Here is an 18,308-nt window from a genome sequence, read left to right as displayed (position 1 = left end):
ATCATTTCTTCTAGACAGATACAGGGCTATTAAGATAACTGTTATGTACTTAACTAGTATGTCCAGTTGTTACCAGCATAGGACAGAAATGAGGATACCATTCCTGTGATTGCTCTAATTGCTTATTGTAATGATGTTAAGTGTGACTGCCTCAGCTCCTGCTAACTGTCCCTGGGAAAGAATCTGTTTGCTGTCTCATCATGAGGCTTCCATGCCTATTCTCAACCATTTTTTCAAAACATCTTGAAGATTTCCTCATGAAATTTTAAGTGTCTGCGGATCAACATTCTGCCCCAAACTACTAGGCTCCAGGGCTCTGTGTGCATTTGGAAGGGAAACCACCCTTCCAGCAACTTCCTCACCCAGGTACTGAAGCAACACTTCACACCCCAGTCTCACGAAATCTCACAAATGCAGCCGCTCCCACTTCTCTCTGCTTTCAGCTTCCCTGAATGCAATCCCCAAATGAGAAAACAAAGCAAATCCCTTCAATACCTACAGTAATCTGTAGGCATTTCTCCATTCTACAACCCACAATAATGTTTCTTGTTCCCTCAAAATAATTTACTGTTTCCCTCAAAACACCTTTGATTTACATTTGTGTAACTGCAGGGCACATTTAGATGGCTTTTCTTAAAAAAAAAAAAAGAAAAGAAAAGAAAGAATTAAAGCCTACTTTTAAAGGATAGGTCTCCTCACTCCCATTTCCATCCTTTTCCTATCAGTTTCAAAAAATCGCGAACCTTTGTCTTATTCAGAACATACCATTACATTTATAATGAAAAGTTTTCATGTTCTAAAGTCAGTAAGCAAGAGATAGGCAAATATAAGATGTATTGTGTGTACATATTTTAGTCTTACTGCAAAATGTTATGTCATCATGACTGTTCTTTTGTTTACTAGCAATTGTAGAAATGAAATGAATAAAGAAAAGTGTCTTTACCCATCCAGATGCTCACCATATGTGTGTGTTCATCAGAAAAAGCTGAGAAGAGATTTTTACCTAATACATGTACTTTATATTTTAAAATACAAATCAAGGGAACATCATAGTCACTTGCTTAAAAAAATTCACAACGGAACCATTTGAACTGACACTTGCAACTTTATACAAAATACTTCCTATTGCAGACAATTAATGTCATCTTCAATTGACTATCAAAACTGTACTTTCTCCCAAAGACAGACTGATAGATATTCCTATGACAAGGTATTTTTATTTCCCCAAAAGTAGACTGCCCCCTCGTTTTTCCTTTCCTCTAATGGTCCTAATTTCTTCTTTCTCATGTTGAGAATGACAGCGATGGAGTGTGGTGGGAGTGATGCTGAGACTTTTTAGGATCATCACATTACTTCTCCCCAAAGTCTGAAGAACTCTATGGTTGTAAACAGTGGTTATCTTTTTAGTTGATAAACTTCTGAAAGTGTGAGGACTGAAATGAAATTATTTATGTGGAAATGATTTTGTTGTTATCATTAGCTATTACTCATCCATTTCCCTGACTAGATTTTACCTTTCTGGAAGCAGGAAATGTATCCTACTCATCATTGTATCTATAATGCCACACTGCTAGGACATTGTCAAGCATGTGGACAGTGTTCAAATGATGAATATAGAACTGGATTCAATTGGATAAAGTATTGTATTTCACAAATCAGAGTGATATCCCTAAAAAGAAAGTACTAGTTTACTTTCCTCCCCTACGTGCATCCACATTAATCAACACTCAATCAGCATAAGTCAATTGAAATTGGAGCATCTCCCGTTTTGATTAGGAGAGGTGCTGAAAAACGTGGATTTGGGAGAGTGAAGCTGATAGGCGAAAGAGGGAGATGAAGATGCTGAACACAGACTTGGCAGTCCTCACACTTCTGCTTTCGCACTGTGAAAGCCTCCTTTGGCTTCAACTGAGAAAGGACCAATTAGAAGTTCTGTCTGTCTGGCTGTGCCTAGCCATATCGAAATTTGGACTGCTCTGCTTTTCATGATTTGAAATTTTTCAAAAATGAATTGTTATTTTAAAAGCTTCAGAGGATTCATTGATTGAGATATCACTTTAATTTCCTAATCCCAGGCTTTGACTTACTTGAGAGGGGAAAAAACCCTGGGCGAAAAGAGAGAAAGAAAGAGAGAATGGAAATATGGAAATTTGACAATTGCTATTGTACAATTGAGCTATTGCTTAGTCACATTCACATTCAGTGTTCTACGTGACTCAACTAGATAAAGGTTCAAAATCTAAATATATTCCAGCTGTGGCCTTGGCTCTTAGCGATTTATCTGGAAATTGCTCAGATCTACACTTTTCTCAAGATATCTTTATGGAACTGATTTCAGGTAGAAATCAAGAGAAGTAAGTGGTGGTTCTAACACCACAGCATGCTTGTTAATCATACAGATTCCGGGACTGCTCCTTTTGAAGAGAAATAAGACCAAAACATTTGCATTTTCTTAAGCCTACAGTCAGCATGATGCTGATGTTCTAGATACCATACGTTAGAAAACATTGAGCAAAGGACAGGTCATCTGTCTAGGCTGACTGACACTGAAATGGGAGCTATGTGTACAGGCCTGCTACTACTCAACTATGAAAACAAAACCTCTCAGCAACTTGAAAGGTAGCCTGCCACTAACGTTATGCAGATGTCTTTACAGGAAAACTTACATTATTTGTGCCTCAGAACACAATTTTCTACAATTTTATTTACCTACTGCTGACAATGTTGTGATCATCTCTAGGGCAGCATCAGGTTTGTGAGTTTCTCTAATATATATACATATATATTTTATTAAGGTTATTGGGGTAATATTGGTTAATACAATTATATAAGTTTCAGGTGTACATTATAACTTGACAGCTGTATATTATATTGTGTGTTTAGCACTCAAAGTCCAGTTTCCTTTAGCTACCATATATATGATCCCCTTTGCCCACTTCACCCACCTCCTACCCGCCTATATTTGAACCCCTTTGACCATCTACCTACCCACTCCTGTCCTACTCCCTACCCTCTGGTAACCACTAGTCTATAGTTCATGTCCATGAGTCTCTCTTTGTCCCGTTCATTTGTTGCTTTTAGGTTTATATCCCACATATAAGTGATATCATGGGATTTTCAACTTCTTCTGTCTGGCTGATTTTGCTTAGCATGATTATCTTGAGAGCCATCCATGTTGCCACGAATGGCAGTATTTCATCCCTTCTTATGGCTGAGTAATATTCCATTGTATATACATATCATAGCTTCTTTATTCAATCATCTATCTTAGGACACTTCGGTTGCTTCCATGTCCTGGCCAATGTGAATAATACTGCTATGAACATCAGTATACAAATATCTTTTCGGATATGGGTTTTCAAGTCTTTGGGGTAAATACCCAGTGGAGGGATTGCTGAGTCATATGGTAGATCCATTCTTAGTTTTTTGAGGAACCTCCATACTGTTTTCCATAGTGGCTGTACCAGTTTGCAGTCCCACCAGCAGTGCATGAGGGTTCCTTTTTCTCCGCATTCTCTCCAACATTTGTTATTACTTGTTCTTTTGAGTATAGCTATTCTAACAGGTGTGAGATGGTATCTCATTGTGGTTTTGATTTGCGTTTCCCTAATAGCTAGCGATGTTGAACATCTTTTCAAATTTGTTGGCCATTTATTTATATGTCTTCTGGGAAGAAATGTCTGTTCAGGTCCTCTGCCCATTTTTTGATTGGATCATTTGGGGTTTTTTTGTTGTTATTGAGTTATATGAGTTCTTTGTATATTTTGGATATTAGGCCCTTATCGGAGGCATTGCTTGCAAATATATTTTCCCATTTGGATGGTTGTCTCTCTACCTTGTTGTTGATTGCTTTTGCTGAGCAGAAGCTTTTTAGTTTGATGTAGTCCCATTCATTTATTTTAGCTTTTACTTCCCTTGCTTTTGAGGTCAAATTCATAAAATCCTCTTTAAGTCCAAGGTCCTTGAGTTTAGTTCCTATGTTTTCTTCTAAGTATTTTATTGTTTCGGTCTTATATTCAGGTCTTAATCCATTTTGAGTTAATTTTGGTATGTGGTGATAGACAATAGTCTAGTTTCATTCTTTTGTAGATGGCTTTCTAGTTTTCCCAGTACCATTTATTGAAGAGGCTTTCCTTTCTCCACTGTATGTTTTTGGCTTTTTTATCAAAAATTATTTGCCCATATAAATATGGGTTTACTTCTGGACTCTTGATTCTGTTCCACTGGTCCATGTGTCTGTTTTGCTGCCAACACCATGCCGTTTTGATTACTATTGCTTTGTAGTGTAATTTGAAGTCGGGCAGAGTGATGCCTCCAGCCTAATTCTTTTTTCTCAGAATGGCTTTGACAATTCAGGGTCTTTTGTGCTTTCATACAAATCTGATGATTTTTTGGTTCTATTTCTTTAAAAAATGCCACTGGGATTTTGATGAAGATTGCATTAAATCTGTATAATGCTTTAGGTAATATGGTCATTTTAACTATGTTGATTCTTCCAATCCAAGAACACGGAATATCTTTCCATTTCTTTGTATCTTATTCAATTTCTTTTAATAGGGTCTTATAGTTCTCATTATATAAGTCCTTCATATGTTTCATTAAATTTATTCCTAAGTATTTTATGCTTTTCGTTGTGATTGCAAAAGGAATTATTTTTTCCACTTCTTTTCCTGATACTTCATTATTAGAATATAGGAAAGCTATGGATTTTTGAACATTGATTTTGTATCCAGAGACTTTACTGAATACGCTTATTGTTTCTAGTAGTGTTCTTGTGGAGTCTTTAGGGTTTTCTATATAGAGAATCATGTCATCCACAAATAGTGACAGTTTGACTTCTTCATTTCCTATTTGGATGCCTTTTATATCTTTCTCTTGTCGGAATGCACTCGCTAGGACCCCCAATGTTATATTGAATAACAGTGCCAATAGTGGATAGCCTTGCCATGCTCCTGATCTTAGAGAGAATGCTTTTGGTTTTTTACTGTTAAGTATAATGTTCGCTGAGGGTTTGTCATATATGGCCTTTATTATGTTAAGGTACTTTCCTTCTATACTGATTTTGTTAAGTGTTTTAATCATAAATGGATGCTGTATCTTGTCGAAGGCTTTTTCTGCATCTATTGATATGACCATAGGATTCTTATTTTTTAATTTGTTTATGTGGTGTATCGCATTAATCGATTTGCATATGTTGAACCACCCCTGTGCCTCTGGGATGAAGCCCACTTGATCGAGGTATATAATCTTTTTAATATATTGCTGTATTCGGTTAGCTATTATCTAATTTAGGATTTTTACATCTGTGTTCATGAGAAATATTGGTCTGTATTTTCTTTTTGGGGGGTTATCTTTACCAGGTTTTGGTATCAGGTTAATACTGGCCTCTTAAAATGAGTTGGGAAGTATTGCCTCCTCTTCGATGTTTTGGAAAAGTTTGAGGAGAATAGGTATTAAATCTTCTTTGAATGTTTAGTAGAATTCACTGGTGAAGCCATCTGGTCCTGGAATTTTAATTTTGGGTAGGTTTTTGATGATTGTTTCAATTTCCATACTGCTGATCAGTCTATTTGGATTTTCCAGTTCTTGATTCAGTCTAGGAAGGTTGTATTTTTCTAAGTACTGGTCCATATCTTCTAGGTATTAAATTTGGTGTTATATACTTTTTCATAGTATTTTTGCATGATGCTTTGTATTTCTGCAATATCAGTTGTAATTTCCCTTCTTTCATCCCTGATTTTGTTTATTTGTGTCCTTTCTCTTTTTTCTTTAGTGAGTCTAGCCAGGGGTTTGCCAATTTTATTAACCTTCTCAAAGAATTAGCTCTTTTTTATATTTTTCTGTTGTTTTTTTGTTTTCTATTTCATTTATTTCTACTCTAATTTTGATTATTCTTTCCTTCTGTTGACTTTAGGCTTCATTTGTTCTTCTTTTTCTAGATTTTTAAGATGTTTATTTGGGCTCGTTCTTGTTTTGGGAGATAGGCCTGTAATGATATGAACTTTCCTCTATGTCCACTTTTGCCATGTCCCAAAAGTTTTGATATGTTATACTATCATTATCATTCATTTCTATGTATCTCTTGATCTCTTTATTTCTTCTCTGACTCAGTTATTCTTCAGTAGCATGTTGTTTAATCTCCATGTATTATTTGTGGTTCTTCCTGCTTTCTTTTTGCAGTTGATCTCTAGTTTCAAAGCATTACGATCAAAGAATATGGCTGGCATGATTTCAACCCTCTTACATTTGTTGAGGCTCTCTCTGTGTCCCAGTACGTGGTCGATTCTTAAGAATATTCCATGTGCACTAGAGAATGTATAAGTAGCTGTTTGGGGATGGAAGGCTCTGTAAATGTGAATTATGTCCAGTTGGTTAATGTGTCATCTAAGGATGTTATTTCCTTATTGATTTTCTGTTTGGATGATCTGTCCATATCCAACAGTGGGGTATTTAGGTGTCCTACTACAATAGTGTTTTGGTCCATTTCTCCCTTTAGCTCTGTTAGTAATTGCTTTACATATTTTGGGGCTCCCTGATTGGGAGTATAGATATTAATAAGTGTTGTCTTCTTGGTGCATGATTCCCTTTATCATTATGAAGTGTCCCTCAGTTTCTTTCTTTACCTTTTTTATTTTGAAGTCTATTTCGTCTGATATTAGTACCACTACTCCTGCTTTTCTCTGAATGTCATTTGCTTGAAATATAATTTTTTTTTTAGGCAAGGCAACCCTTGGTAGACCTTACAGATTTCAAGGACCTTGTCAGCTTACAATCTTTTATTTTTTATTGTTTACGCCTATAGCACCTGGTCTTCCTAAGTGGTCTCCCATCCAAGTACTAACCAGGCCCGACCCTGCTTAGCTTCTGAGATCAGATGGGCTCGGGCTTGTTCAGGGTGGCATGGCCATAGACTTGAAATATCATTATCCGCCCTTTCACTTTGAGTCTATATTTGTCTTTGGAGCTGAGATGTGTCTCCTGGAGGCAGCATATGGTTGGGTTTTGTTTTTTGATCCATTCTGCAACTCTGTGCCTTTTTATTGGTGAGTTCAGTCCATTTACATTTAGGGTGATTATTGAAATATGATGTCTTCTTATAGCTATTTTATCTTTTGCTTTCTGGTAGCTTGGTGTTTCCACTGCTTCTCTGTCCTTGTGTTTCTGTTTTCTCTATTTTGGTTGGCTTTTGTGGGTTTTCCATTTAGTTCTTCTTGTTTTATGTTATATATTTCAGTTCTGAATATTTGGTGTGTGCTTACCATTATGAATATGTAAAGGATAGTTTATATAGATATAGATATAGATATAGATTCATCCATTTTCTTTTGCACGTGCCTTATCTCCATTCCCTTTTGCGAATTTGGAACTTTGAATCCTCCCCCTTTCAGTCATTGTTATCTCAATTTGTCCCTATGTATGTTGAACATTCATTACTATCTTATTATAACAATTCTCTTCTTATTATTTAAGCTTATAATGCTCTGTTCTTAGTAAGGATTGCACTCCTCTGATTCTATTTGCCTGATAGTCACTTTACTCCTAATTATGTATCTTCTTGTTGTTGTTATTTTGTTTTAGGTGAGCTGACCCCTTTCAGAATTTCCTGTAGTGCAAGCCTCATAGTGGAGAATTCCCTCAAATTTTGTATGTCTGGAAAGGTCTTAATTTCTCCTTCATATTGAAAGGAGAGCTTAGGTGGATACATTATTCTAGGCTGGAAGTTCCTTTCACTTAATAGTTTAAATATTTGATTCCATTCTTTTCTGGCTTGTAAGGTTTGTGCTGAGAAGTCCGAGGATAATCTAATGGATTTACCTTTATAAGTTACCGTTTTCTTCTCCCTGACTGCCCTGAGAATTCTGTCGTTGATTTTTGATAATTTTAATACAATGTGTCTTGGTGAAGGCCTTTTTGGGTTGAGATAATTGGGTATTCTGTTGACTTCTTGAATTCCAAGCTCCAGCTCATTCCTTAGATTTGGGAAATTCTCATCCACTATTTGTCTGAAAATGCTTTGTAGTCTCTGTTCCTCTTCTTTGCCTTCGATAATGCCCATTTTTCTTATGTTTGCTCTCCTGATGTTATCAGCTAGTTCTTGAATTTCTCTTTCGTTATTTTTCATTCTTCGGTTTCTCTTCTTCTTTCCTATTTATTTCTAGATTTCTGTCTTCAATATCATTGATCCTTTCCTCCATTTAGTCAACTCTATTTCTCAAGCTTGCTATTTCATTTTTCAACTCGTGGTGTGTTTTCTTTATCTCCAGAAGAGATAAAGAAGCTTTAAAAATGCCTTTTTATTTTCTGATAGATATTTAATCATCCTCGCTACCCTCAGTTTCAGTCCCTGTCAGTGTTAGCAACAGTTTTGGTAGCATTTGCTCAGATTCCCCTGGGGCTCCGCAGTGTTCCATCTCAGATGGTATAGGGGGAGGGGCTCGCTGGATTGAGGGTTGGAGGCTGCAGCTCAGCCTTGGTTTTGCAACAGCAAAATCAACTGTTGTTTCTCTGCTGGCCACTTCTCTGCTTCCTTCCCTGATGACATGGGTCCTCCCATGACAAGGAGCTGACAGCGCTCCTAGGCAGGGCTGTTCAGGGAACTCGACATACCTTCTCCCCTCCCCTTCCTCCCACAGGGAGCTCCAGTGGTTGCAAGAGGCAGCTTCTTTGTTTCTACCAGTCCACCACCCGATGCCCGGGGGTTCTGACCTGTGGTAGCTCTTATGCGTAGATCCCATGCTCAGACATACTGGTGTGCAATTTGGGTGTCTTTTGTTCAGTTTTAGATGTTCAGCTTATTGTTGTTTCAAGGGGAGAGATCTGGGGACAGCTCTCACTCCACCATGTTTCCAAAGTCACTCCTCGCTTTCCTTTTTTTTTTTTTAATACTTTTATTATAGAATGAAACAGATATAAAATACCACACACAAAAATATGTAGCTTAGTAAACAAATTATTATAAGGCAAACACCCTTGTAACAACCACCCACCAAAGTTCAAAAATTCAAATTTTGCCAATCACCCCAGAAGTGCTTTCATGTGCTCCCTTCCCATCACAGACCCTCCATCCCTCCAAATATGACCACTATTCTGACTTGCATTACAATCACTTTCTTGTATCTCTTTGTGGTTTTATCACCTAAGTAAGCACACCCGGTTCCTGTAATTTACTTTTGCCCAGTTTTTCATTTGATACATCTTTTAAGTCTTTTTAAATCTACAGATTCCATCTACATTCCTTTCCTTTTCATATAACTTATCTGTTAAAGATCTTGAGGCATTAGACCTGCAGAGTTTCCCACAATTTGGATTTCTTGATTGCAACTGCATGAAGCAATCAATGTATTGCTTCCTCTGTCCTCTTTACTTCCTACAAATTGGCAGATGGATCTGAAGGCCTGATTAGTCTCAGGTTCAATTTTATTAACAAAAATATAATTAGCATTTATGTTCTTTAATCAAGAGGCATTTAACTTTGGTTTTTGCTCTTTTTTTGATAGTTGCTATCAACTATTTTGGTAGTTGATGCTCTGTGCCTAAAACTGTTAATGTACCAGGGGTTGCAAAATGATGATATTCTCATTCTATCATTTTTCTTTCATTCATTAGCTGGAATAACTTTATTAGAAGAGGTGTCTCTTTGCTGACTATTTGGTTACAGTGATATAATTCATACAGGAAAATCAAGAAAAATGCTTGATTCTTTACTTTACCTAGTTTCAAGATAATGAATTGGTTCTCTGTTACAATCAGAAGGTAACCAACCAGTTGCTTTACTTAATATCATTTTGTGTTCATAGATTTAATCCACACAATTCTTAACCAAATTAAAACTCATCTTTGGCCAGTGAAACCTCCTTCAATTTGACGTCAAGTTGACTGTCCTAGTAGTCTTTGATAGCTTCCTTGCTCATCATATATATATTGTCAGACTTGAGATCAGCCAATTTTCTAAGAAGCCTTGGTTTCCTTTAATGGGAAACATTCTTCCCAACTACCATCTGAGAACTAGGAATGCTCATTACTACTGGGTTAGTCATTGTTCCTAGAATTTGATAAAACTGAGCTATTAAGTGTGAGTATATAAAATAAAACACCTTATGAATTCATAATTGATATTTCTAATGCAAATTAATGATTATAGGGTGTTTACCTATCATCTTCTATACTACACCTTATCTCCTTTCTTCACCAGAATCCTGGTTTTCAAGAACACAGGGTGATAGAATTAGAAAACTTTATAACCACTTATTTGTTTTATCTCACATTACACATGTACTTTCAGAATAATAATAATACTGCTCTAAAACTACCACTAACACTGTCCCTGAAGCAAATGACTAGGATAAGCATTTATAAGATACCTGGCCAAGGTGGCTTTTGTTACTACAGAAGAGAGCAGAGTTACCTTTGGTTTGTTCTTAGCTGATCTTTTGAGAGAATAGAACTTATACCCTAGTCTCATGTTCACTACAGTTCGTACTACACAGTTTAAACATTTTGGGATTTTGCAGGTTCATTTATCATTTGCAAAGTCCTTATAGAAGGAAAAAAAAAAGCCTCACTATAAATATAACTGTGAACAACATGACCACTTGTTTTCCTCCAGGGTTAGGAAGTTCTTTGGTTTTAGAAGGCAGGCTCTGAGAGGCTTCCTGCCTCAGCAGACCCTCCTAGTCTTTGCAGACCATCACAGAATTTGCAAAAGAACAAAAATCAATGAAGATGGTAATCAACAATATACCTAAGAAACTGCACCATGTACCTGAGTGCCAGGTGTCCCAGGTAAAACACTCTTCCTTTTTTTCCAATACAGCAACTACAGGGCATAAGATGATTCTTATTAATTTAGGGCTATCCAATGGAGAAGATGGGTTTTCTCTTGATGTAATGGACTATGATAATCTCTTCATTTACTAACGCTATGGCAAAATTGTACAATTTACATATTTGCTTTGTTCAGCGGTCTATGTGTCATTTCTGTCTATTTTCTGAAGTCTGCCTGCCTTAGGAAATTTCTGTATGGCAATTTCTATTTTTGTCTATTTTGAATTATAGAGTATAGTACCATATGCAAATAGATTCTTAATACATGCTGAGGTTAGTGATATTGAATTCACAAACCATGAAAGTAAGAGTTTGAAGATTATCATGGGAAAAATTAATGAACCACAAGACACATCTAGATTACTATGCATCAGGGTGAGTGTCAGAAAGTCTCAGTTCTTGGCCCTGGTATGTACTGGTTATCTGTGTCCCAATAGATCACTGAACCTCAGTTTTCTCATTTATAAAGAAAGTAGTGGGTGGAGGATCTATACTCTCAAGCACTAAGATTTTCTTTTGTTTTCTCTTTTATTTTGTGTACGCTTTCCCATAATGCATAACCAGAGCATTAGTCATCCAGAACCTCTTGTGTATCTCTGAAAATCCTTGTAACATGACTGATATTTCCTGCTTTTAGTAGAATGGTCAGTAGACTGGGAATCAGGAGACCTGAGAGTAGGAATGAGTAGGAATACAAATATTGAAAAGTATCTGGCTCCTATAAGTGACCCTGCCACAAGATCTGAAATAGCAGCACAGATCCATAGCAAAAGACTGAGGAGGAAAGATCAATGGTTAATTCAAAATGAGGGCCAAGACCCCACCCTCCACCCAAGAGTTAATATTTTGAGGAGCCCCTTTAGTGGTGTTTTCCTTAGTCACCATAGTAAGTTCAGCCCATTACTCTACCACCCTCTTATTCCCCTGCTATACATGACACACACACACACACGCACACACACACACACACACACACACACACACGAGGCATATTTCTTTTGAGGCTCATTTTCACCTGCCTACACCACCCACTATTCTTCTCCTCATTTCAGTCATTTAAGATTTTATTTTCTAAAAACCTATCAAAATCTTTTACCAATTTACTTGCTTGAGATGAAATTTTCTAGTAACTCTCTTGAAATTTTAGAGCATTTTAAATTATAAATACTCTTACAGGTTCATTTACAAATGCTTTCTCTTGACCTATTCATAAATACTCATTATACTGGGAAAAAGAAGTTAAGGAGATGAAAAACCTATTTGGGATTTCATTGCTGACTCATGGTGTGACCTTAGAAAGGTCAATTTCTTTCTTAGATGCACTCTTCATATATTTAGAAGATCATGACACAGCTCCTAAGGATATGTTTCTGTCTACCTCCTCCACATAAATATCCACAGCAACTAGCTTGGCTGTTAATTTGTATTTAAACACTTACAACATAGTTGTTAGAAGCTAACATTATAGACATAAGCTTTTAGATCTCACATCTGAGAGTCCGGAACAGGAAATGAAACCTCATAGGATCAGAGTCCTGTGAAGAACTAATTTTAGAGGCTATGGTTAAGACACTGTAAATGAGATAGCAAAAAATCCAGATTCTGAAGCCAATGCTACCCTTTCATGCGAGGCAGACGGGAATGTAGGTCATCAATTAACCTTCTGGAAAGCTCCCATTGCCTTCAAGTGACCCAATAATTTAATTTTAAGAATCTCTACTAAGGCAATAATGGATTTATCTATTGAAATACTATCACGGAGTTGTTTATAATGGTGAAAAGTTCTAACAACCAAAAGATCAAGAGAAAAGATTGGTTTAACACAATGTGGTAATCTATATAATGAAAAACTACACAGATGCTAAAAAAAATGTTGCAAAATATATTTAACAGCACTGAATATTCAAGACATATTGTTAATTCAGAAAAAAGTAAGTTAAAGAGTTCTACTAAAAATTATAGCTACGTATGCACATAGAGAAAACTAAAAAACATGTCAAAGCTGTTCACAGTATTTTATCTAGGCAGCAGCATTAGAAGTGATATTTAATCTACTGTATGAATGTTTTAAATTTTTTTGACTAGAGATTCATTTCTTTTGTGAAAAAGAAAAAAAGTTAAACAACAGCAAAGAAGTAAAGTCATTTCCCATGGCAGAACAACGGTTAAGGAATGCAGGTCAAACTGCACGGTAAGCAACATAAAGTATAATATCAATGTCAAAGAAACAGGATTCTCAAACTCCCTGCATCCTCTTTGTGTAGGAAGAGACTGGTTACTTCATTCACAGCCATACTACCATTATTCTCTTAGGGCGCTGCGTTAGGTGGCCAGGTGTCATTAGCCAAGGACTAACAGATAAATAACATATCATTAATCACTGGTTATTAAGACTTTTAACTCTGTTTTTGGTTTGATCGTTTGTGTTTGTTTGTTTGAGTTTATCAAACTTGAAATAAAGACATGGGCAAGGGAAAGATATTAACCACATGAAATGAGTAGGAATACAAATATTACTCATCCTCTCTCTTTTTTAATTTGATTGATTGATTTGTCCCAGAGTATGACTGACTAGATCATCAATATTCTTCTACATTGTCATACAAACCTACAAGGGAGGAGTGTTTCTCATGGCAGATTCTATGATTTGACAAAGTAAGACCTTGTTTTTTCCTGAATTGACCTCAATCCCCTAGGATTCAGAATCTTCCACTTTCAAGCTGCTATAGCCTTTGCATAGTTACCAGGGAAATAAAGGCATCTACTGAGAACTCAGTGCTCCCTTGGGGGTTTACTTTACACAACTAAAATTCCAGTCCTTCACAATTACTCAGGAATTATTAAAATACATAACTTTTGCTGATTGAATTATATGAACCTTTATTTACTTCCATCAACCAAATGATTTGTACTGGTGCATTCGTTTTGTTCCCATACTCATCCTTTCATTCTCAGAATCAAAAAGGGCAAAATGCATACAACATTAATGCTGAGCCTAAATTAAAACACAGAATTCAACTTATATCTTAGTTAAGAAAATCCATTTTGGTATTTTGCCTGCTCGATGCTTGGCTGACTCTCCATATCAGAACTATTCTTCAGCAAGCACTAGACACACAAAGCATGGAGAAAGTTATTGAATTCCAATAATGTGGTTTTAAATTTACCCTCATCGCCCTTTTCCAGAGGCCCCTTTGGGAAATAAAAATGGATCAAAATAATGTATCTGACCACCAAGTGCAGCAAGCATCCATTATTAATGTCTCAGTGACACACAAAAATGGAGGGTGAAGGATTCATTTAAATAGTTCTACAACGCTGATTCAGGCTCCTTAAAAAACATTGTACTTTACTTTTGAAATCAGCAACCAGCTGAGAAACAAATTCAATTTCAATGAACTTTCCAAACCTCCAGATTAATTTTACCTATAAAATCATTTTTAACCTCATTGCTTACTTAGATTGACTATAAAATTAGTGAGGAGGAACATTCTTCTCTCTGATTACACGCACAGAGTTCTACTTATATCAGATGATGAGAAAGGTTTCAGAAAGATCACAAAAGGAAAAGCAGAATCAATAAATGAGCTCTGAGTAAGCACAAATATCAACTGAACCTCAGGTCATTTCTTTCAACATTTAATCCATGATTAATAAGCTTCTTCCTACAATATCCTAAGTATCATGTCTCTCTGCCCTATTTAACCTCGGACAGAAACTGTCTTGTGAATTTCTAGTAAAAATTCTGATGTGTATAAATAAATTAATAATGAGTAATAAAATCAAAGAAACAAAAGGAGTGAATAAGCTAGAAGTAGAGAAATTAAAAGTAAGGAATGTTTACAAGAGAGATTTACAAGGATAGACAATTTATATTATTTCTCTATGATTTAGACCTTACCTACTTCCAAAAAAGGAGAGAGTGGTTTTCAAATAGTAAACTACACTATTAAAATTTTTTTAGAAAGAAAAAAGAGAAAATAATGAACGAGACACTTAAAATGAGATAGTTGCTGCACTCAGGCACTCAGTTCAGCTCTATGGAAGGAGGAGAAAACGTGTGGCCAGAAACAAATGGCTGAAGAAAAAGATCTGGTGTGGGAAATTTGAGTCACAATGGAATTATTGATAGTTGCTACAAGAGGGTAGCAGTAGATTTCTTTGAGTAGAGTGAACTAAAGACCTGAAACATCCAAGAAGGGACGATCTTGCTTTTTTAGAATTGCATGGCATCTTCGTGACAGTAATTTAGACTTTGAGTGGAAGGCAGAAGCAACATTCAACTGAGAAAGCCAAGTACAGAGAAGCCTAGCTTAGAAAGGGCTGAATTTGAATGAGAGAACTTTGACAAGGAAATTCTTAAGGAATAATTATCTCTGGAACTAGTAAAAAGTGGACTCTAATTAAACTTCGTCCATGTTGCTTGTCCACTTACACTATATGGAGGATTTGTGCTCTAGAATTACTCACATGAATGTCAACAAGGTTCTCGCACTCCAAGCAGAGGGAAGAAGGTATGTGTAGGATGATACGTTCCAGAGGGACCTCTCTTCCTCCTTTAGGTTGGTGCTGAGGTCAAGATGATCAGTGAATCTGAGGAGTCTTCTCTTAAAATGACCCTAGGGTTTCATCATAGAGTGACAGAGCGAGGATTGGACTGGCTAACTTGGTTCCAGTGATTTCTCTCAGCCAGAGCTGACATAAATAAGCAGATGCTGCCTTAAAATGGGTAAACATTCTGTCATTATATGATCAGGGCAAGAGGCCATCTTGATGTTGGAAAAAGAAGCAAAGCAACTAATTATAATTGTATCTTTTCACTATAGAAAGAATAGGCCTATCCTTAGGGGGGAAAATGTTGGTATGGACATGGCTTAAGATCTATAAACAGGCTATATAAGTGGTAGAACAAAAGCTGAAAACAACTATGTGAGTAGAAAATAAAATACACAAATAAAATATACCAAAACATTTCTGGGCAATAGGATTATAGGTAATTTTTTTCTTCACTTATATATCTGTATGTTTATTTATATATTACAATTTTTCATAAGGAAGAGGAAATACTTTCTGAAAAAATAATAATTTAGCAGGTTTTGCTTGCTTATTTGTTCTTCAGCATGTACACAAAGACCCTGCCTTTTAAAAATAGGAGGCAATGATGAATGCATTTTAGCAGAAGGACACGGTTAGTTGTAGTCATAGAAGAGCTGGGTAGAGAAAGGGAAAAATAACACAAAGTCTTTTGTGTAAGAGCCCTAGAGGATAGCCCATGCCAGATCCCCCATTAGGTGCTCTGCCCACAAAGATATTACAGCCAAGTCCTCTCCCATGAACTCGCCACAAACTTCCTTTAAATGTGGCCAGAATATATTTTGTTTTTCAAACTGTGGGAGGTCAGTTACACTGCAGGGCAGTTGCCAGGGTTTAAGGAATGACAGAGATTTCCGGGAGAGGCAACTTCAATAAAGGAGTATCAAGTAACATACAGCAAATGTAAATTGACACCGAGGCTGGAATAACCAATCCTCAGAAGGACTATAAAAAGCGAGCAGAGTCGCACGTCCCATCAGTGGAACTTTATCTGCCTTAGAGCCAGACCAAGTCTGGGAGTTGTGACCACTTCAGCTGCCAAAGAGTTGGCAGTGCCCTGACCCACCCCAAGCAGGAGGGTTGGCAGTGTCCTGACCCACCCCAAGCAGGAGGCTGGTGTCCTAGAACCACCTCCTTTCTTGTGTTGGCACCAAACGAGACATAGGCCAGGCCAATGTCATTTATAACAGCGCATCCTCCACTTCACTTGTACAGCCAAGGAGTGGTAAAACATACTTATATACCACACAAGTGGCCAGTGGAAGGATCTCTTTACATTTTTTAAAAAATATATTTTTCAACAGAAGTAATATGAGTTCGTTGCAAATGAAGTTAGAAAAGATAAGACAAAAAACTAATCAGGGACCACGTCTTTCTTATATATCACTTAACCCCTAGAGCCCAAAACAATGCCTAGCACATAGTAGGCACTCAATAATCACTGAATGAAGAATAATTAATCACCAATAATCTATTCTTCATACAAAGTGGTGTATAACTTTCTATTTTGTGTTCTATATTTGTGTTGTTCTTCATTCAATGGCATGTCACAAATATTCTTTCACATCAATAAATATATTTCATAACTCTTTATGACCACATAATATTTAATTTTATGAAAGTACAATTTTTTAACCAATCCTTTATAGATGGATGTTTGGCCTTAGCGTGTCATTCTCTTAAAAGCATAAATACTCTATTCTGCTGATTTTTCCTTTTTTTAGAATTTTAAGTTCCTTTTCTGTCTTATCACTGGATCCCCAGAACCTACTACATGACCTTCTTATGATCAATAAAGACTGAATAAACAATCACTCTTGTCTCTCCCCTTCTTTTGATTCCTATTTCAACTGCTCTGCTCCTGTCTGAACTACTGGCATAGCCTCTGAGTTGGTTTTCTTCTCCCCAAATGTCTAAACTACCTTTACTGAATTTAATACCAACAAATGCCCCTTTAATTATGTGATGAATTCCTCCTTTTGTTATGTGATTCCCTTGCTCAGAATAACTTAAAGGTACCACAATGCTAGAATAAATTCAAGTCTTTATTGTAGTTTATCAAGGACCACCATGAAAGAATCACAGAATCCTTTACAACAGGAAGCTCTTAGAGATCTTTTAGTCTGAAACCATCATTTCACTTCTGAGTAGTTGAAGCTTAGGAGGTTCAATGAGTTGCCAAGGATATATGACTGGCTAGGGGCAGAACCCAAGTCTCTGGCCTGTAGGCCACATCTTGCTCCTTCAGGCCACACCAGCTGCCTTCCAGTCTACCTTGCCAGCTTTATCTCCTACCCAGATTCAGAGGACACAGTTTCCAGACTATCCCTGAAATAAGCCTGACTCATTCTGGCTCTTGCCTTTTGCTCACAGCATTACTGTTGCCTGAATTGTTCTTCTGTACTCAATCATATCTTTTTCAAGGCCCACTTCAAGCCCTGCCTCCTGTACAATGCCTTCCCCAAACCAAACTGAATTCTTTGTTCTCTGATCTCCAACAGCGTTTGCCTGCCCCTCTCATTCCAACACTTGATTATATGTTGCCTTGCAACGGTAAACATTTCACAGCTGAGTGAAGTAGCTTGCTGCATGTGTAAGAAGGAAAAGAAGGGTGGAAAGTGAAAAACCATCACTAGAATGTGCTGAGCCAGCCAAATATATTCTGGTACTGGAACACACCACTTAATAAGTGCAGCCGCTCTGCATTATGCCTTGATGTTTCCTTTTACCCTTTCTTATTTTAAATTTAGAACTTAATTTGAGGCCAATTTTCTGGTTTGCTAATTGTAAAGACTTACACCTAAAAAGCAAAGTTATTTCTTACACATTAAGGCACTAGATGGTAAGGTCTTTGAGAGGAAGGAGTGTGCCTTACTTATTTCATATTTACA

At 36.7% G+C, this 18,308-nt stretch overlaps 1 protein-coding gene and 1 pseudogene across 1 annotated transcript in view; both read right to left on the bottom strand.

Annotated features, from left to right (window-relative positions):
- LOC105303060 (A-kinase anchor protein 6-like) overlaps positions 1-18,308 on the bottom strand; it is a gene marked incomplete at its 3' end in the record, with an annotated part of 427,728 nt that overhangs the window by 147,771 nt on the left and 261,649 nt on the right. The gene's annotated exons all lie outside the window — the stretch shown is intronic.
- Positions 6,794-6,912, bottom strand: LOC111730002 (annotated as a pseudogene).

The sequence above is a fragment of the Pteropus vampyrus genome, unplaced genomic scaffold (assembly GCF_000151845.1).
Source record: "Pteropus vampyrus isolate Shadow unplaced genomic scaffold, Pvam_2.0 Scaffold297, whole genome shotgun sequence".
Classification (NCBI taxonomy): Eukaryota; Metazoa; Chordata; class Mammalia; order Chiroptera; family Pteropodidae; genus Pteropus; species Pteropus vampyrus.
Note: the sequence above shows the minus strand (reverse complement) of the source record. Positions and strands in the feature narration are given on the sequence as shown.